The 22,275-nt window shown below is 41.7% G+C and overlaps 1 pseudogene; it reads right to left on the bottom strand.

Annotated features, from left to right (window-relative positions):
• Positions 1–33: 33 nt before the first annotated feature.
• Positions 34–19,128, bottom strand: LOC121398774 (annotated as a pseudogene).
• Positions 19,129–22,275: the final 3,147 nt, after the last annotated feature.

Here is a 22,275-nt window from a genome sequence, read left to right on the forward strand (position 1 = left end):
AAAGCTCAGTGCACCTGCTGGTACATACACACATCAAAAAGCTGGAGAAGAGAAGAAAAATAATTAATAAAATAAACTCAGGGTTTAGTAACACTTGAATGTGTCACAGTAAGATTAAAACGTTATAAAAGCACAAGACAAAATTATGAATGTATTCAAGGCCCTAAGGATATCTAAATTGTGAAATGTTGCAGCCGTATTCAGAATAAAGAATGGATCCCACTCTCCCTTTCATAGCTGGTCAGGTACCATCCCCATAGGGAATATAATGCACATGAGCAAACTCTTCAGACCTGAGCCCAAATCAGTGAAGGTTAACATGCACAACAAAATCTTCATAGTCAGATGTGAAGATGCCTGTGTGCCTGTGGGTACAAAGCCTAAATCTATCCCTGTAGGGTTACTATGTAGTTGTTTCTCCTATTAACACAAAATATTGGTAGGTGAGCAGTAATGCTCAGAATACATTTGCATTACAGAGGTATAGGGGAATCCTTCGGATTTGTGGCACACAGGTAATAAATGTATATGTGTCAAATCCATTCCCCTTTTAAAATACATGGGGGTTCATATTGAGGGGTTCACATCGACCAGGCAGAGAAACATTTCCTGATTTGTTCTTAGGATTTGTGTAATGCTTCAATGTCTGATAGGGGATGGTCAGGTTTTTGGCAGGCGTCTACTCTACCACCAGCCCCTTCTCCCATAACCTACCCTAATTGGCCGACTCACCATGTCACATGCAGGGTTTGAAAGTTGTGGTTGGAAAGAATGGGTAGAGTTCAAAACAAATAGCTGTCATAGGAGACTTTGTAAACACGAAAGGTGTGCAGTATGTGTTTTACGTTAAACTGCTTCTACTTGTTGGTATTGAGTCTGTGTTTGCACCTTGGCTGGTCTGTGCCAGAAGAGAGTGAAGTAGGCACTGGGTTTAAGGAAAGAGGCAAGCCCGTATCCTCAGCTCTCTTTACCCAAAGAAGGTCCTGAGCCAATTTTCCTTCACTTCAGTAGGCATACAGTACCTTGAATGAGCTCTAGCAGAGCTTGAGTGATACACTGTTTCTGTACCTTTAAGAGGTGGTTCCTGAGGTACACAGGGTATAGATAGCTACATTGACCAATCACCTTTAAAAGCAGGGAGAAGCGAACTAGACCAGGTGAGCATACCCTGAACTATAAAGCGTGTAATCCAAATGGAAGAGTGTGCTGGGATGAGCGCCCCTGTGAAGTGACCTGGTAGCTGAAGCAGAAGTTCCCAGCTGGCCCCAAGTGAGGTAGCCCCAGGATGAAAGTGAAGAAGCACTACTTCATTGAGTGGCCTATGAAAATGCGCTTGTTGCAGCTGGCACTGTATAAAGTGGTTATAGACTGCATTATTACATTGATCTACAACTATATAACACACACGTTTTGAAGCCTGGGCTATTAGTGACCATAAAAGTACCCAGTGGTCTTTTATTTCCCTTTAATGTTTGGGAGGATGTTCATACAATATAATGTAGATTTTGGAAGCAGTCACAACAGCAGGATAACTGCAATTAAGCTTTTACTGTGCATCCACAGGACATGTTTCGGGCTCACAGGCCCTTTTTCAAGCTTAATTACAGTCATCCTGCTGTTGTCAGTGCTTCCCAAATCTACATTATAGTTACAAGTTCTGTGCCCCTATAGCTACATCTCTGATTAAAACCATAAAAAGAAACACAGAGGTGTTTGAAACACTGATCTTTCTGCACACAAGGAAGTAATACAGCGTGAAGGAGAAAACACATGAAAATATGGGTGGATACTAAGTTTGGGGTAAGAAATTGAGGCTTTTGAAACACCCTTCCTAAACTGCCCCAAGTACTGGCCCCAAAATTCTGTTTTTATCTACAATAGTTTTGATACATACAATCTGTTATACCAAAATAAATCATCGTGGAAAATATTCCCTTTGTCACGTTCTATAATAAGGCTCTGTGTATTCCATTTGTCCCTCTTCAAATGCAGCAATGGTGTTAAAACTGGTGTAAATATTATCTCCATATTCACAAATAGAAATCTAACAAAATACAGACTCAGCCTCCTCTTTCCATATTCTGGTGAAAGTAAGAACAGTTTACAGACACTTTTGTAAATATGTCTTTAAAATAAGAAAAACGGAGAAGAAAACAAAATTTTTAACCACATTTTCTCCTTTAAATGGAGTTAAGGTCAGTGTAACTCTTCCACTTAGCAGCCTATTGTCAGGGTACAACCACTGTTTTCTGTGTAGTCAGAAAAGACACTTTAAAGGAGAATTCAATCCATAACATAAAAAAACCCTACCCTACATAGACCCCGTCCCTCATTCCCCCCCCCCAGCCTAGCTGGTACCCTGGGGCAAATGCCCATAATTTTTTACTTACCTTTAAGTGCAGATTCTGTCCTCGGGAGTTCACGGGCGGCATCTTTTTTTCTTCATTAAAATTCGGACGCAAACCGTTGTTTTGGGCGCATGAGCAGTTGGAGTAACTTTTCGCTCCAGCATGCGCCAAAAGTCACGGAAATGTCCAAAGTCACGGAAAATGTCAGAAAATTTTCATCACTCAGTTGTTCAGGACCGGCATATTAGTCCGACTGCGTTTGCACCAAAAACAATTGAATTCTCCATTAAAGTGGCAGGGTATCTCTTCTCTGAAGGAAACAACAATTATTATGAGGCAAATGTACAGCCGAGAGGCACCTAATGACAGACTGTTTAGGAAGAGCTAAAGACAAATTCAGAAAAAAATGTTGGTAAAATTCATTTAAAATGTTGCGTGGAAGACAAATTCACAGAAACGTTGATAGAGGTTTTGTGAATTCTCCCTTTTAACACAAGGGGTGCTCAGTCATAAGTATTAGCTGTAACTGGTGTAATCTGTGCACATGGCCCAGGGCAAGCGTACTTGTGCATCTGAGCCCTACTTTCACCGTTTAGATTTTGCATATGTGATCTATGAAAGCATTAATTTTGTGCTTATTTGAATTTATACTTATCGGTTGGGGCTGCCACGTGGCTTCCCTTAGGCAATACTTTAGAGCAGTGCTGTCCAACTGATATGGTACAGAGGGCCGGAATTTTTCTTATCTACATAGTGGAGGGCCGATAATGGAAGTTAATGTTAGCCACTCCCTGTTTTTAGACCACGCCTACTTTAAACCACACTCATTTTACTGCAAGACCATGTCCACATTAATAGCACACCAAAAAAACAGATGGTTAGTGCTCTGGCAGGGATCAGGGCCAGAACTAGGGGTAGGCAGAGTAGGTGGCTGTCTAGGACAGGTACATAAATACTTGGGGGCAATTTGATGTGATCAGATTTATTTTCTGCTGCTGCTGGCACAGGAAAAGATTGGGGGCAATATGATGGCTGCTGGAGGGCTGTATGATGGATGGCTGCTTAGCTTGAAGGGTACATGTATGGGGGGGCAGTATAATGGATGGCTACTGGCACAGGTATGGGGGGCAGTATGATGGATGGCTACTGGCACAGGTACAGGGGGGCTTTATTATGGATGGCTGCTGGGCTTGCTGGTACAGGTACAGGGCGCAGTAATATAAATGAAAAAGTATTGCACATTTTCTTGCTTTCTTTATTTAAAAACCATCATTGTAAGGAGGTAAATGGTAATGCAGCCCGTCTGAGGTCCCCATACATGGGCAAGTAAGCTGCCGACTCGGTCTGTTAGCAGCTTTTATCGGCCTGTGTATGGCCACCTTAAGATCTGCGCTTATTGTGAGGTCACCAAACCAGAGGACCCTGCCAGGACACCCAAATCAGGCTGATATAGTCAATTGGCCATCAGATCATAACAGGGACCTATAGCTTTTCATCAGGAGCCCGAACCATGGTGTTCTGATGGCTGAACTTTGGCCAAATATTATTTGGGAAGGCCATCATTTTGGCTGCATACTTGGCAGCTATTGTCAGCTCATAAATGACCAGCAGAAGTTGATACACAGTGGGCACACCTTTGTGGGGGAGAAGGTTGGATTCGGGGGCTGCAGATGTTACTGAAGGCTCATACCATTGGTTGGCATTTTAGATTTGAAGATATGATGCATTTGTATAAACCCACAGTGCACTGTGATTGCAGGGTTTCAATAATGGGAAAGCAGCGTTACAATCCTATGGTGCTAGGCAGAACAGATGAGAGGGATCGGCTATAAGCGATGCTTCTTTTGTTCCTTTATGGAAGTGTGTTTGGCGTGTACCTCCGAATGAATGTCTGAGCTAATTATTGCCTGAGCCCCCTGCTGGGTCTGCTGTAAGCTACTTGCGCCTCAATACCAGTGATTCTACATGTAGAATTTTCCAGCTGGAAGCCTTTCAGCCAATGCTGCTTTGCTGGTACAACTCAGTCTCCTCACTATCTCTTGCTTTTACTTCTCTAGGATTTTAATATGACGTGCACGGATATTCGGAGACAATTTGTAAATTGTAATGTCTCAAAGGGCTGTTCCTGCTTAACTCAGCTTAATACAGGTATAGACACTATAGCTATAGTTGTACGTGATCCCTCTATGAGCAAACTTAGAATAAGTCAGTAACTCCTTCACCGGGCCCTGGAAACACAAAGCAAGAGGGGGAAATGACTATTTATTCTGCTATTAAAATGTGCATTAGTCAAACACAAGGAGAAAATAAAAAAGGTCAAGTATCCCTGTAACATGAAGCTCAGTGTATTCTGCATGTTCATTTAAATCTACCAACTTGTTGTTCAATAGTATTTAAAGGGAAACACCACCCAAACAACATCTCTGCACTCCGGCCTCTGACAACTCCTGAAAAAATGTTGCGAGCCAGCTGATTGAAAGGCAAAGGACCTGACTACCAAATACATTGTTTTAAGAGTAGGGATGGGCGAATTTGACCCGTTTCAGCAAAAATTCACCGCCGGCGAATTTTTTTGACATTACGCCGGCCATTAAAGTCTGTGGGCATCAAAAATAATTTGACGTGTGGCAAAAAATTTTTTGACACGCAGCAAATATTTTTTTGACGCATGCCGCCATACAAGTCTATGGGCGTCATTTTTGCGGCAAAAAAATTCGCCCATCCCTATTTAAGAGTCAAACACAGAGAACAGGAAGGGATAAAAAAACTGCTTTCAGTTGAAATTACATTCTCATAAATTTTATTATGCAAGAAAAGAGTGTTTGGATGAAGAACCCCTTTAAAGGAGAACTAAAGCCTAGAAATGAATATGACTTAAAATGCCATATAAACTTATTGTACCAACCAAAAGTTTCAGCTTGTCAATAGCAGCAATGATCCAGGACTTCAAACTTGTCACAGGGGGTCACCATCTTTGGAAAGTGTCGGCGACACTCACATGATCAGTGGGCTCTGAGCAGCTGTTGAGAAGCTAAGCTTAGGGGTCGTCACTAATTATCCAGCAGAAAATGAGGTTTGCCTGTAATATAAGCTAATGCTAAAGGGCTGATTATTAAATTCTGATGCTAATTGCACTGGTTTCTGTGCTGCCATGTAGTAATTATCTGTATTAATTACTAATCCGCCTCATATTGTGACATTTCTATTCTATGTGTACTGTATATTGTGAGTCAGTCCCTAAGCTCAGTAAGTGACAGCAGCACAGAGCATGTGCAGTGAATCAGCAGAAAAGAAGATTGGGAGCTACTGGGGCATCTTTGGAGACAGAGATCTTTACTGCTAAAGGGCTGTGGTTGCCTTGGGCTGGTACAGAAGCCCAAAACATAATGTACAACATTTCTACCCTACTTCTTTAGTTAAGCTTTAGTTCTCCTTTAAGCAGTTGGTCTCAGTCTGATTGGTGGTGATTAAAAGGGTTGTTCACCTTTAAATTAACTTTTAGTGTGATGTAGAGTGTGATATTCTGAGACAATTTGCAATTGGTTTTCATATTTTTATTATTTGTAGTTTGAGTTATTTAGCAGTTTATTCAGCAGCTCTCCAGTTTGCAATGTGGTTGCTAGGGTCCACATTACCCTAGCAACCATGCACTGATTTGAATAAGAGACTGGAATATGAATAGGAGCTGAGCTGAATAGAAAGATGAGCAATAATATAACAATACATTTGTAGCCTTACAGAGCATTTGTTTTTAGATGGGGTCAGTGAAAGCTGGAAAGTGTCAGAAGAAGGCAAATAATTCAAAAACTGTACAAAAAATAAATAACAAAGGCCAAATGAAAAGTTGCTTAGAATTAGCCATTCTATAACATACTAAGTGTTAACTTGAATGTGAACCACCCCTTTAAAGAACATGACATGTATCTGTGAATAGCACAACATTATAACCAAGCACATAGCCTGGTGGCTATCTAGTCTGCTTGTCAATTTGCCAGATATCTTACCGAAGTGTAGATTGGCCTGACTGGAAGGACTGTCTGGAATTATGGGTACAGGATCGGACAGGGCTCTCTTGTGCTTTGTCGTCGGAGGAGGTGGAGTTTTCTTGACAGAAGCAGAGGGGCTGGCTGGTGGTGGAGGCGGCGGCACATTGGGTACTGAAAAATGAGATATATCTGCTTTAAGGTGAAGGACAGGGCCACACACAGGTGACAAAGCTAACCAACACGGCCTTATGAGATAGAGTGCTCCCTCAAGCTTGGGGTGCCAGTCACACTAAAGCAAAACTTGGCACTGTTCAGTGGTTGGTGGCAGCCGGTGGAAGAAAGATGAACCCTTGCAATTGTCAATGCTCATGATCTGACTAAACCAAGTGCAATAAGTGCAAAAAGTTGGACCGTGGCAATAAAATGGCTTTTCACTTTCTAGTTACAAATTAGTGTTGCCAGGGAAATACTACCTGGAGCATTCAAAGATGAGCGTCTCTGGTGACACTCAATCAGGTTGCTACAGCCATAGGGGTCCCAGCCTCAATCCCAAACTCACAATTCTATTAAGTTTATGGTTTCTTTAATATAGTTTAACAGCGTACTTATAAAGCATTTTAAGGGGGCGGGATATGTCTGGCCAGGTTGCCTGGTGCGTCCAGCTTGCATTGCCGACACTGCCTCTAATTACTGCCGCCACACTATTTCCCTTAAAGAAACTCTGCCTGAGACTGTTTCTAAGAGTGTTACTGAGGAAGCAGAAGGCTCACCTAAGGTTGAAAAGGGAGAGGGTCTTCAATCCACTTGAGAAATTTAGCATTGCATGGTGCCCATTTAAAGAAAAGATTACAGAGTGCCTTCCCTCACCTGGAAACACACTCCTCTGCAGTAATCAGCTTTAGTCAGGCACTTGAACCCAGGGGGGGAAATAACAAATGAAATAAATCTGTTGACAGTACGTGCCGTATAGATATTTATCCACTTTCTGTAATAAGGAGCTGTTGGGTTTAGAGGCAGCAATGCCGGATGTGACGCAAGCACAGAAGCAAGAAGGGGGCGTTCTGGTGTCCCCACAAATGTTGGGTCATTTGCTTGGAAGCATGTATTACTTATACCAATAGAATTGTGTTCTTGGTAGAGGGTAATTATAGAAACCAGCCCAGGTTCAGGCATCACCTGAGTGTAAGCACCTGCCACCGACAGAAAATATCCCTTAGATTCTCATTAGAGACCAAACTCCAACCTTGAGGAACCAAGCAGGAAGGATCAAGAAAAGGAGGAAGGAGGTAGAGATTTGCTATCGGTGGTCTGCCACATGGTTGGAACCCACACGAGAAAAACACTTATCCAAAACATTCTCCTGTCACAGAATGGCTACTCTGCTTTGTAGAAATGTGATTCTTACTATTAAAGCCTTTGAATCAGGTATATAGTACAATGTTTATTTGGACTTCACAAAATGGGGAACAAATAGTAGGCTCCCCCCAGTGATTATATTGGTTTAGCCTGGTGGTACAGTTAACAGGAAACTGCACCACTCTGGTTACTTCTGTAGGAGCATCATGGAGCTCACACATAAGTACCCACCTCCTTATTCTTTTGATGACCAAAGCATCTGCAGTAGAGTGAAAAAGCAGTTTTTTACTTAAAGTTCTGCTTTTTTACAAGCACAAAGAAAGAAGAACAGAGAGACACTCAGTGGTGCTTTCACATAAGTACCGCATACTAGTTTAGATTTCTGCCAATAGCAGCACCAGTCTGGGGTATCGGGTAAGCGATTCTAATTACAGGGGGTTGCCAGAAATTTGGAATCATTCGGCACCTCCAGTGATTAGAACTTTCCTTCTTTTCTTCTTCTTTAAAACCTAAGTAATCTTCCGTTGCCTAAAAGCAAATACATTTCAGAACTGATTTATATTTCAGTTCATAGCCTAAAATAAACTTTGGCAACCTGTCATCTTTAAAAGGATACTGTCATGGGAAAAAATTTTTTTTTCAAAATTAATCAGTTAATAGTGCTGCTCCAGCAGAATTCTGCACTGAAATCCATTTCTCAAAAGAGCAAACAGATTTTTTTATATTCAATTTTGAAATCTGACATGGGGCTAGACATATTGTCAATTTCCCAGCTGCCCCAAGTCATGTGACTTGTGCTCTGATAAACTTCAATCACTCTTTACTGCTGTACTGCAAGTTGGAGTGATATCACCCCCTCCCTTTCCCCCCCCCCAGCAGCCAAACAAAAGAACAATGGGAAGGTAACCAGATAGCAGCTCCCTAACACAAGATAACAGCTGCCTGGTAGATCTAAGAACAACACTCAATAGTAAAAACCCATGTCCCGCTGAGACACATTCAGTTACATTGAGAAGGAAAAACAGCAGCCTGCCAGAAAGCATTTCTCTCCTAAAGTGCAGGCACATGTCACATGACCAGGGGCAGCTGGGAAATTGACAAAATGTCTAGCCCCATGTCAGATTTCAAAATTGAATATAAAAAAATCTGTTTGTTCTTTTGAGAAATGGATTTCAGTGCAGAATTCTGCTGGAGCAGCACTATTAACTGATTCATTTTGGAATTTTTTTTTTTTCCCATGACAGTATCCCTTTAAGATACAGATAAGCTGTTGGTGGGAATATTGTTTATCAACATCTGGAAGGCTACAAGTTTTCTAAGAGCAATGCTGTCATTATTCCAAGGGACAGTACTGGAAATTGGTTCTCAGCCTTATGAAGAAACAACAATTACTCGGGATTTAGAGACAGATTATCTTTTGACTATAAGCCACATTCTGCTCCTGTTAGAAACATGTACCTCTGATTGGGTTTCTTGGTGGCAGGGAAGGAGTGAACGTGGAGGTGGGAGTAACCGCATTCTCTGCTCCGAGGCTTGAATCATATCGCTGGTCATGAGATGCTCGCCTTAAAAACATACTGCTGGAGGCAACCTTGTCCACACAGAGAGCATTGGGAGACTGGAAGCAGCTGTAGGGACACAGAGACCTCTCCTTCTTGACTGGGCCCAGCTGGAAAATCGAGAAGGACATACTGACCATGTAGACTATTTAGCTTCAGACCTGCCACTTTAAGGATTTGTGAGTAATCCATTCAATCTACGCAGTTCTGAAGCTCAATTTCCACCCCCCATGCAACAATGTATGAACTAACTTGAAGCTACGAACGACAGCTTTGATTTGGTGATATTAGAAAAAAAACTCTACAGAATGCATTACAAATGATTAAACTCCATCTTCCTGTTGGAGGTGCCAATAATAGGCCAGAATATGGGCACCTGTAACCATTCTTTGTCAGTAGCATGTTTTTCCCATGGAGAGCAGACCAACCTTTTCATCCAGATCATCATTGCTTTCATACATGTCATCCTCCCGCAGCCGCCACTCGTATTCCACATGAACACGCATGTTAAACTGATTGTTCTGAGCCTGGACCAGCTAAAGAGATGGACAGAAATGAGGGAATATGGTGGTGGGAAGGGGCAGCTGGAGGTAAAGAAGGAAAAGCAAAACAAAGTAGAAAAGACCAGAAAGGAAGGAAACTTGGATGAGGGAGAGACTACATTGGTGTTTGTGCTGTAGCACATCCTCCATACAGATTCTACCTGATGAGCAGGAAAACAGAAAACAGCAGATTTCTTAAAGAGACCGTTGCTGTATTTTTCTCATATTTTGGATTCAGATGTAATTTTAACAGGCACTGACACAGGGTAATCTGATCAGAATGCCCCCCCCCCCCCCCGCTGCCTTTCATTGTGCTAAAGACAAACACTGTGTCCTATGGGAAACTGCAGTGCCATTATGTACTTAATGTGCTTAATGTTACTTATTGTATGTAACATGGCTTGATCAGGGAGTTGCACAAGCTGTTAGTAGTTCACTAGCTTTTCCTTCCCATACACACACTAAAGAGTGCCACTAAACTTTGCAGCATTAAGGAAACCTTCTTACCAGTTCTTCTCACAGAGTGTGTTTGAGCCTTTTGGCAATATCCAGTGCTGTCTCACCAGCTTCATTATCTGTTTTCCAAGACAAAAAATTTTTTGTCACAAAGGTATAAATCAAAATTCATAATTTTTAATCTCAAAATATTGTAACACATAGAAGCCCATGAAAGCTGCCCATAGTGCCACTGATGTACTGGCCATGCATCCCTGCAATAATCAAAATATCTGACCTGTTCCCTCTGGGCTGAACAGACAGTCAGCTTAAGACAAAACTCTTGTTATAGTATCTATGGTGACTTCACGCTCTATGGCTTCTTTATATAGTACCAGAATACTCCGTGGACCAGGTTATGTTTTATTTTATTCTGGGCTCAAATGGTGGCAGCTGATTGGAAGTTCTTTGTGTCAGTCTCTCTATGTAAAGAAAGTTTTCCAACAACAGAATCATCACCTTAGTCCAGTGATTGTCAGACGTTTCTGGTTCAAAGCCCCCTTAGAGATCTGAGCTAGCCTCCAGCCCCACCGTAATATCAAGCTTTTACATTAAGGAAAATATTGATGTATCAGCCATTGTAGTAAGCTTCCCTTGGCACTACTTCAAGCCTCACAGTCAAACAGTTCAGGTATCACTGGCTTAGCCTAGTTTGCCTTAAAATTTCCATTTGAACATTAGACCCCTCACCAAAAGCATCCAGGACTAGTGACAAGTACCCTCTTCCAACTTGAGTCCATTTCTACTCTACTCCTCCTGTTCTAAATATCAGGAACTTACTTATTTTCAGGTTGACTTTGGCTCGCAAGAAGAGTTTGATGCTCTTGTTGTACAGACAACAGTAATGAAGGGCCGTGTTCCCTCTTACAGTCTGTTTCACCAGATTTCCACTGAGGATCAAATATTCAGGCAAAGAAATATCATCAGAAGGCAAAGACAAGGCTATTAGTATGGTTCATCTCTAACTTCATCAAACACTAGAATAGATAGTGTTGTTTTGCACATTTTTTGCCCCAAAATATAAACAGAGGGCTAGTGCTGCCATCTACAGGTAACAGAAGAATACGTGATTTGTTGTATTGTTCCCAGAATGTGGCTCCTCATGGGTATGTTATACACTGTTTCTGTTCTGCATGTTACATGTTTAATGGCACAACAGTAACCTTGTATGGGTTGATTAATACAGATGGGAAACTGGAGTCATAGGTTAATATTAATAGGGGATGATAACACAACAATGTTGTACAACACCAGGGAGAGGTCATGAATATTGAATGTTTTGCATGCCACTTGCAGAGTAAAAGAGAAGGTGTCCATGGGTTATACATTTACAAGAACACTTGAGACATTTAAATGAATGGAACAGAAATACACAATACAGAAAACACAATGTCCTACCTGTTATGCACCAGAAAGTCCACTATATGCAGCGAGGTTCGGTCAGATAACAACACCGCCAAGTGCAGCACCGTCTCACCCGGTTCCTGAGCAAGGCAGATTGTAATGGCTTAATATATTTACAAATTCCAATATGTTATAGGCTAGAGAAGCTGTGGTTAAATGTCCTGCTTACTCCTCCTCTGTGCTTACATAAAAAATACTTTGATAGTGTGGAATAAAAGAAAAGGGGATTTTTTGTTACTCACCGTTAAATCCTTTTCTCTTCAGACGTCTGTGGGAAACGGCACCATGGGGTATAGCTCCCTCCACTAAGAGGCAGGACACGAGAGAGAGGAAGACTCCTCCCCTACTGCTAAACCCGCTACCATATTCCTATAGGATCAGTTTTTCATATCAAAGAGTATAGGAAGGAACAATGAACTATAACTAAAAACTTATATACAGACCATATTGCCAGGTAAAAGAAGATTGGTAGGGTCCACTTCCAGTGCAGAGAGACCCTGTGTCCCAGAGATGTCTGAAGAGAAAAGGATTTAACGGTAACACAAAACCTCCTTTTCTCTTGCAGAGTTCTGTGGGACACAGGGACATACAAAAGCTGTCCCCTAAGTGTTGGGAGGGACGAAAAGGGCCTTAGTTTAGAGAACTGCAGCACCGTCCTGCCAAAACGGGTGTCGGATGCTGAAAAGATTTCTAATTAATTCATTTTGTGAACGAATAGAGGTAGCCCCAAATGGCCGCACTATAAATTTTCTCAGCTGAAGCCTGATTCCAGAAGTTTGAGGACGTGCGGATTCCTCTGGTACCATTAGTGCAATTGTAATGTCCAAGCGGGAGGTTTCATATTTGAACTGGATATGGATGGATGGCTGTACAGGTTCATCCAGTGGAGCTCGGGGAGTATCTATAGTACCCCTGGATTATTTTGTGTGGCAGGAACCAGCACATCCTGAGCTTGGGAGGGCTCAGTGGATGTTTTTGTACAAGACTAGCATAGTGGGTCCTTGCACTCAGACAGAAGGTGTTTGCAGCATTTGGCACATGCTCAGTATTTCACTTTAGACTGTGTGTGTTTGTGTGTGTGTGTGGTGCCTTGACAAACAGACCCTCCAATATAGTCTGTACAATGTGCTGATCTGTGCTTTTGTATTGCCCTACATAGGGCTATCTCTCTGGTCCCTGCTATTTAGTACCAGTCTCCTTTAAGTTTTTGTCTTTTCTTGGGATGGCGAGCATATATCCCTGGATTGCCTTGTGCTGAACGGATGGCGAGTGGATTCTTTCCGGGTCCTAATATCAGATGGAGAGCAGAAGCTGAATAGACAAGTCTGTGTCAGCTGCAGCCGGATTCAGAGTGGAAGTGCGAAGAGAAAAAGCACAAACAAATTTGGCGCCACAGGTGACTCAAATTATGTCAGCAAAAGTGTGTGCGCGCCACTCCCCTGCGGTCAAGCCCAGGGGTATCACTGTCGGGAGAGGGGGACAGTCGTCTAAAGGGGACCAGAGTGCTAGCCTGTCAATGATTGTGGAGGGGAAGCTTATGTACAGCACTAGTGCAAAGGTTTTCACTGCTTATAGGCCAAGGGTGACATTTGCTGGACAGAATAGATGGTAGGGTTTGGCATACTGTTTGGCTCGCTTCTCTGAAGTCTTAGCAGCCCCTTATCCTGTGAGGTAGGAAGCCACTCTAGAGGGACTCCTCAGTCGGAAACCTCTGGGTCAACCTCTGTTGCCAGAAAAATAAATCTGGCCGCAGTATATACCTGATTGGAATATGGTAGTGGTATAGCAGCAGGGGAGGAGTTTTCCTCTCTCTCTATAGCTATACCCCATGGTCCCTGTGCCCAACAGAAATTCCCATTTCTGGAACATCTGACTTTTTTTTTTGTAATATGTAGCATGGCGTAATTGGGTGGAGTTGTGCTATGCTATCCTCTAAAACCCAAAGTATCCTCTACAAGTTAAAGGGAGATGTAATCTGTCCCAAAAACTGAATTATTTGCTTCCCCTAGCTCTCCAAATAAGGCAGCCCAAACAAGAATCATACCTTGCAGCACTGCTTCAGCCATGTTGTAATTATCTAACATACTAAGGTTACATTGGAACTGCAGATATACTGCAATACTAAAATAATATACTAAATATACTAAAATACATTGAATATAAATAAAGCTTATTAAACATATACTGTATATGGCACAGGCTACACACACAGAGGTACCTACCTGTGCTGGATGAGGCAGTGGCTCAGTCAGATCCACCTTCTCAGCATAGGCCTGAATTAAGGTATAGATGTCCTTAAATCTTACGGCCTCCTGCAGATCATAGAGGCGCGTAATAGCACTAGTGCAGCCCCTCTTGGTGTAAGCCCACTGCACATATTTAGCAAGAATAAAGTCTTTCCTCTCAGGCCTAGAAAATAACAAGAAGAACCCTCATTAGCCAAATGTCCATATCCTACTGTTTCCTTTACTTGCAGGTCTGTCTGTCATGCAACAGAAGTCAGCAACTTAAAGGTCTGCTAATTGGCAGTGTTTCAGAAGCCAGAACTTTATCAATTACACTGTTAACTTTACTCCCTTTACTCACATAGCACTTTCCATGGTGGGCTTGATGGACGGAGACGGCAGACAGGCTTCGATGATGTCATTAAATCCAGAATTACCAACATTTCTTGCTAGCTGGAAAATAAACATTGGAAACATGTTAACGTAGATGCAAAAAACGGAGCACCGAAAAAGCTGGTTTAAAATTTTAAAAAGGTCAAAATTCATTCAATGAACATTAAAATCTCCAACATTACAGCAGCATATCACAAAACTTGGCTGCCCACTTGACGTGTCTCTTGGCACCCCGCCACTTCATTAGAAGCGGTCAGCAGCCTACCTCCACCTCTCTTAAATGTGCACTACCCCCATCCACCGCGTACAACATTAACCCTTTTGCATCTACTCAGGATATGGACTCACTGCATGGGATGGCGCTGCATGTGTAGCACGCTGAAGCCTGTGAATGTCCGGTAAGTGCTCCCACTAAAATATCTGTACTGGACTTAAACATGTTAAAGAAAGTGGCAAATTCAAATTAACATCTTAAATTCACAGGGCAGAAATGAGACATTAAAACAGGTAACTGCCACTGACACTTTGGGCCTAGGAGAGACTGAGCCCTTAAACAGGTCACTGTGATTAGAAACTTTAAGCTTTAGCCCCATCTAGGCACAAACAATTCTAATGCTTGAGCCCAGGTTTCCTTTTAATCCACAACAGAAAGCCATAGAACCTGAAAAAAACTTACTAAGAGCTCTGAGGTTCCAAGTTTGTCCAGAGAAAGAGACTGGAGACGGGAGTGGTGCACACCCAGCTCTCTGTGAACCCCAGAACATTCAATGCAGATCAGGATTCCCAGATTAATGGATAACCACATGGGATCTGAAAGCAAATTGAAACTTAATGGTGGATTGTACAGGTAAATTAAGTGTGAATCACAATTTGACTATTGTCCCTACAGAGCATCAGGCACTGTGTATATTTTTTCAATTGGTGCAGCCTTCTTACTTACATTTATTATACTGCCCCTACTAGCCTTAAGGCCCCCATACACGGGCCGATAAAAGCTGCCAACAGACTGAGTCGGCAGCTTATTGGTCCGTGTGTGGGACTATCCGATGGGCTTTACCGATCGGTATCTGGCCAATCTCGCTCTGGCAGGTTAAAAAATCCCATAGTATTGCGGCCGCATCTGTGTGTGCATGCGGACCCTAGGGCCCACGATCGGATCAGCCCGATATCGCCCACTTCAATGTGGGCATATCGGGGATATATCTGCTTATTTGGCGACGTTGCCAAACGAGTGGATCTCTACGTCTATAGCCACATTAACAGCAGTAAAGATACTAGTACAGACACCTAGAAGGAAAGATGTCCCTCTGTGAACATGGAAAAGTATAATAGGGTATTTTATTAGATACCCCTAGGAAATAGAGTTTATGGTGTAACAAGAGATGTTGTGGCACTGGTGTGCTTACTTGGAGATCCGCAGTCACAGCACACAGAATTCTCAGGCATGTGGCGAATATCTTCTATGATGGCCTTAGTGAGATCTTCTATACTGTTCTCCTCACTAGGACGTTTCTCATGGAAAGCCATGTTAAGCGCTTCCTGTTTGCTGTTTGTCAGCACAGAGATCCACCTACAATACAAGTGGGGTTAAAGCATACAGGTTTCACCCAGATGTGTAAATAGAGGCCCATGGACCCTGAACCCCTTACAACTCATTTTATGCTGTTGTCTATGCACCCACATCCTCTACCACTCAATGTGATCTTGTGCTCAGCCCTTATCTGCAGCCTCAGCTGAGGTTTGATAACAGCATCTTATTTACTTTGGCAGTTCAGCTCTATTCGTGACTTTGGCTTTTCGGCGGTTCAAGACTTCCGAAGAGGCGGCCCGGCTATTTCACAGCCAGGCCCTCCTTTAGGCCCAGTACAGGGGTACCCCCCTGATGGGGCTCTGCTCATGGTCCCAAGCTATTTACCAACTTTCACTTACGCTGTACATTCTTGTTCATCATCTGCCAAGAAATGGTATGTGCGGTTATCTGAAATTTAAAAAAATAAATAACTCTTTTCAATTAAGGAAAACAAACACATTTCCAGACACGGATATTCTTCGGTTGCCTTTTCACCTAATAGATCCATGTATTTATAGTGATGTGCATTTAGCTGCAAGCAACACCTGAAACAGAATATACAGATCAAACTGTCTAAATTTCTATTTGGCAGATATTGTGAGAACTGAATTCCTCTCAACAGATAGAAATGTGTCGCAATATTTTTTAAAAGGTCTTTATTTAACCAAAACACAAATACAACTTTGGCATTATTCACGAAATAAATCAGTGGGGTGGTGGCAAATCAAACAGTCCGTTATTTCCTACTTAGTGGTATTCAGCCTTCTGTTGGGGAGACTTTGGCATTTCTGGGATAAGAGGGATCAGGGTCCTAGGGGAGTGTTGTTTCCTCTCTAACTTGCGGCCTCAACCAGATCTCTCCACACCTTATTATATTTGGCCCAATACTGATGGACACACTGCCAATATTCTCCCATACATGTGCCAGGCAGCAAATATCAGTTGGTGTATGGCCACATACAACTATAGCTCATTGGGTGACCTCTACCTGCAAAGCCATTGTTACAAGTAGGACTCAAGCCCCATTGTGACTGTTGCTCATTAACACGTACAATACGTTTATAAATTAGCTACGTACGTGTGATGAGGTCAAAACATTTCTTATCCTCCAAGTTTGGCTTCACTTGACATGTGAGAAGGTTTAGTTTGGTTGGTGGACGGTTTGCCTGCAGGGAACATACAAACAGACATATTACTAAATATCATGGAGTTCCATAAAGGGGGAAAAGAGGCATTATAAAGATCAGTGTTCATGCCATGAATACATGCCTTGAATTGCACTTATTTCATATTTAAAAAAAAACAAACACGTACATTAACCAACGTGGGCATGAATTTGCGCCTGCACCCATTTTATCTTGTTAAAAAAAGTCAATATTTACATGCACACTAGCACTCTGCACATGTGTTAGTAAACAAGCCCTATAGTATATAATATGAGTGTAGTTACGCCAACTAATGAGATGCTGCGGCTGCTCAAGACATAAAGGAACTGCCAGATTATTAAGTGCCAGTTCAGTCAGTGGAACCAAAAGCAGAAGCAAAGGGGCAGAAGGAGGGTATAAGGCTCAATTACTGTTCCATGGGCGATAGTCAGGTAACAATTCTTTACAGAACACTTCCTTTTCTGCCAGACCTTTCGCAGCCTGTAATGGAATAAAGACACAGTTATATTGCCTAGCTGGGTGTGTTTGTCACCAACGCACACGTCTGTATACCAAGTGTCGCTAAGGATTCTGGGAGTGGAAGCAAAGCCAAATCAACTACCACTTATTACACAGTACTGGCTGTTGTTATAGGTGAAACAGACAAAAAAACACAAGTATTACAAGCAGGTATTTAGGAGGGACATACCCATCACTCTTCTTGTACAGGCTGCCATGTTTCTCTGTCCCGTACTGAATGTTTCCCTGCAACTGATGCATATGGTAGAGGGGTGGTTTGCTGATTGAATCCTGTAAAAATCATTGGCGAGCCAGCGGCCCCTGCATATAGCGTTATTTCTGCGTTCGGTTTTGAGGCTAGGGATCGGTTATACTGTGATTATCAGGCGGTAGAGACAAGGTTGAATGTCTGCCCTGATAATTCGGACAGGTAACGCGAGTTATAGTGTAGTACCAAACGTAAATCACGCTTAAGCAGAGAATCTATAATCTATCTGTTACTAAAATTTTTTATTTATTTTTGATAACCTTTCACGGACGCGTACGCATTGCTGAAAGGAAAAATCACGTCACGAGAAGAGATCCATCGTTATCGGAGCAGGATAAAAGTCTAGTCTGGTAGGGAGAAAGGCGTTCCGGAAGTTAAAGGACCTTCTACAAGCAGCAAGGACAAAGGTTAGCACCGATTGAATGATGACATCTCAACCAAAAGTGAGTATGACTTTTTCCACACTTGAGTAAACATAGCACTTTTAATCCCATAATACCCAACGCATACAAATCTACTGAGCTGCTATGGTCCGCTTTGTTGGACCAGGCATATGCTCATGATAAGAATTGTATCAGTAGGGGTGTCTTTAATAAAACTCACTAGAAAGGCAGGGGAGGTTTCAAATGCACTCTGCATTAGAGGTAGTTGCTGTTTCTATTGTTGAGTGTCGTATTAAATATATATTGTGTTATTTGTAACTTCTGTGTTGTGTTTGTTATTATGTAATTAGAGTAGCAAGCGCACGCAGATAGTTAGTACAGTACAATATATAGCGTACATAGTGAAAGGTTAATTAAGAGTACTTCTTTAAGGAATAAATAGGCGGAGTTAAGTATCGAACATCTGCATAAACAGCGATAACGGATACACCCCCTTAACAAGTGCTGGGGCATATCATGTGTTTTACACTTTATTGAAAATAGCAAAACCCCTACCAGAAAAAACTACTGGTACAGTATTTCAGATTAAAACATGCCTTTTAGAAACCATTAAAATGTTTAAAAAAATGTTAAATGGCTAAATGAACATTATATTGCATTAGGGGATTTTTAGTCAAATGCGGTAGAGGCATGCTCAGCAAGGAGAGCTATTTTGCTCTGGTACACCCCATATTGTACTATAAAGCTATTTTCATGAGAATAAACTGAATTATTTTACTTTTCTAAAACACTACAGTCTATTATAAATCCAACACCTTTTTTCCTCTTTTAGAGACTGGCATCATAGATTCAGAAGTGCAGAAGTTCAACACACCAGGCTTTACAGGGTGTCTGGCAGATGTGAGCTTTAACAATATTACCCCTATCAGGGACATCTTCAGACCATCTAACTCAGCGAGTATCATCACTGTGAAAGGTTCCCTCGTGGAGTCTAACTGCGCAGCTATGCCCATACAGATTGTGCACATCCCTTACAATATGGATCCGTGGTACATGGGTACAGGTGAGCATCAATAACCAACTGCCCTGTTCAACAATAAGGTCTGAATTACATGCCACCTTTGGTTCTGATACTCAAGAAATGAAGCAGAAAATTGATAATGAGAATATTAACTCCAGTCATGGCAGTATGATCACTGCAGAAAACAGATAATGAGCATAGCACAGATTTTATAGTAAGATCACTGTAGACAATGATGAATGAGCACTCCATTAAAGGAGAACTAACCCCCCTCCTGAGGTATAACAGTACCTTTCTCTCCGCACAGTGTATTACATAGAGAGGTGCACCCTGTTTGCCAATCTGAGCTCAAAACACAGAGCACTGCAGTGGAGATCCTTGGCTCCATCTTCTGCCCATTCACATCCTCTTTGGGTCTTTTTTGCCTATATGGAGCATGCATAGTTGGGGCTAGTGAGGAATCAGCTTCAACTGCGCATGATCATGGAGGCTGTGTCTGCGAAGAGATCTGAAGAGGATGTGAATGGACAGAAGATTGTGCCTGGGAGGACCATTGCACTGCTCTATGTTTTGATCTCAGATTTACAAACAGGGTGTGCCTTTCTATGTAATACACTGTGCAGAGAGGAGGGCTGATGCAGGCAGTTGAGGGGGACTGTTGTACCTTGGGGGGTTAGTTCTCCTTTAACTACAGATATACCAGAAAGATAACTCCAGAAAATGTATAGGGATCTAATATTGTCTCCATATGGTGCCAGGACCTAAAGGCCTATTATTTTGCTTTGCAATTATTCTGAAACGGGTACACGAGATCTACATACCCTGTTCCTTTGTGTTTCTTACAGTTTTCCCTCATGTACACGATGATGGCTTAGCCGGGATCATTGCATGTAAGTAAATGTATTTCTTCAAAGACTTATGAAGGTATGATAGGGCTCATTTACGATGCAAAGCACAAAAATGCATGCAGATGTGTGCCACTAACATGCTATGCCTTTTTGCAATCATCTCAGTCATTTTTTTGCATAAAATCCCCCATTTTTTATGACTGCATAGTTGTCATTTGACTCTTGATTATCTTACTGTAAGTAAAACCATTGACTTCTATACAGCGTATCTAACCCAGTCTTAAGTTGAATGGCAGCCAGTATCATTTACTTATGCAAGTTCACATGGAACAGCCATGCACAATACAGTGTTTCTCCCATAATTCAGCATCATTGTGGCCTCAAGGCATAATGCATCTGGCACAATTTCAGCCAATGTGTTAAATGAGCACAGTTGCACATACAGTTCTATGCAAATCTGCTGCAGTTGTGCTGAAGTCTGATTGGTGCTTCTTTTAAGAATAGCTGACCTGATAGTATAGCATAAAGAATTAACAAGTTTCCTTCTTGTTTCTTTCAGTTATTGTGATCTTCCTGTTCCTAATTGCCATTGCTGCACTCTTTGTGGTTTATCATTACTTCCATCAGTACAAAGGTTCTTACCTTACCAATGAGCCAAAAGCTATAGATGCTCCGAGTACGTCAAAGCCTGGTTCTGTACGGAAAGAACAACCCCTGCCACAAATTGAGGAGGAAGGGACAAAAGAATAGCTACCCCACTAGTGGAACTAAGAAACAGCAGCCATCAGGTCATGGGAATGTCTGGAAAATGTTGCCGATTTCACAGTGAACCCAAGAAACAGAAATTGATCCCAAAAATAAAGAAGCAAAAAGGGGGAGCTAGAATAAACTGAGATTATTATCTACTGCCACCTCAAATTTATTTTGACACATTATTTTTTGGCTGGGAAATAGGAACAGTAATTCACCCCCTTTTGCAATTCGGTTTTGTAATTTGAGCTGTGCCTCTTATTTATTTCAAAGTGAACATAACTATATATGTACAGTATATATATATATATAAAAATGACAGTAGGAAATATGGATCCAAACCTCCCAACCAATTTCTGGTGTCATTTCAATGTCACCCAGGGAGAGTATCTGCCTAGAAATAGGATGAGGGAAATTGTCTGTTATGCACCCATGGCTATAAAGGAACCTATTTCTAGGCAGCTTCATTCTATGACATCAGATTAGAATGCACAAAAGCCATAAGGAACATGTAAAAATAAATATAAACAGCAGCCCAGGTGGACTTCCTGCCCCCCAGTCCGACCCTGGATCCATGACCGGAAAGAAAAGCATTTCACTGGCAGCTTTTTGTATTTGTAGTTTATTGTAATAGACCTACTACAATTTATATTTTAATTAGGGATGCACCGGATCCTCTATTTGGGATTTGGATGAATCCCTGAATCCTTCGTAAAAGATTCTGCCGAATACTGAACCGATTCTGCCGAATACTGCATATGCAAATTAGGGGCAGGAAAAGAAAAATTGGGAATTTTTTTTTTTACTTCCTTGTTTTGCAACGAGAATTCACTTGTTTTCCCTTCCCGAACCTATCTTGCACATGCAAATTAGGATTCGGTTCGGCCAGGCACAAGGATTCAGCCGATACCTGCTGAAAAAGACTGAATCCCAAACCGAATCCTGGATTCAGTGCATCCCTAATTTTAATCGGTGTTTCCTTAAAATCTCTAAATCAGGTTTATTATAACTGTATACTGTATATAAAGGCTTGGGAAAGATATATTTTTAAGGAACAAGATGTAAAAATGTATTTAAAAGTAGGATTTTGTTCACTGCCGTTGACATACAGTTTCCAGCATCTGGTCAACATCAACGAATCTGAAATGATGGCAGTCCAAGGGTGGCATTGTCTGTCTCAGTTTTGTGAGACGTTTCATGAATTTGGGAGAAAAACAGGAGCTGTATGAATATATAGGATCTAAATATTTGCTTGAATGGTGCATTTGTATCATATCCTTTATACTGAGCCAAAAGTTGTGGTATAGAAATCTATTGGCATTGTCTTCCACAGTATATATATTCTATGTAGGATAACTATATAATGTTTAGAATGAAATTGCATCACTGGTTCACAAAACAATAAAAAGGATGGTTTTAACGTCTCGACTGACCCATTCAGTATGAATAAATGGTTTGTCCTG

Source organism: Xenopus laevis, chromosome 9_10S (genome assembly GCF_017654675.1).
Source record: "Xenopus laevis strain J_2021 chromosome 9_10S, Xenopus_laevis_v10.1, whole genome shotgun sequence".
Classification (NCBI taxonomy): domain Eukaryota; kingdom Metazoa; phylum Chordata; class Amphibia; order Anura; family Pipidae; genus Xenopus; species Xenopus laevis.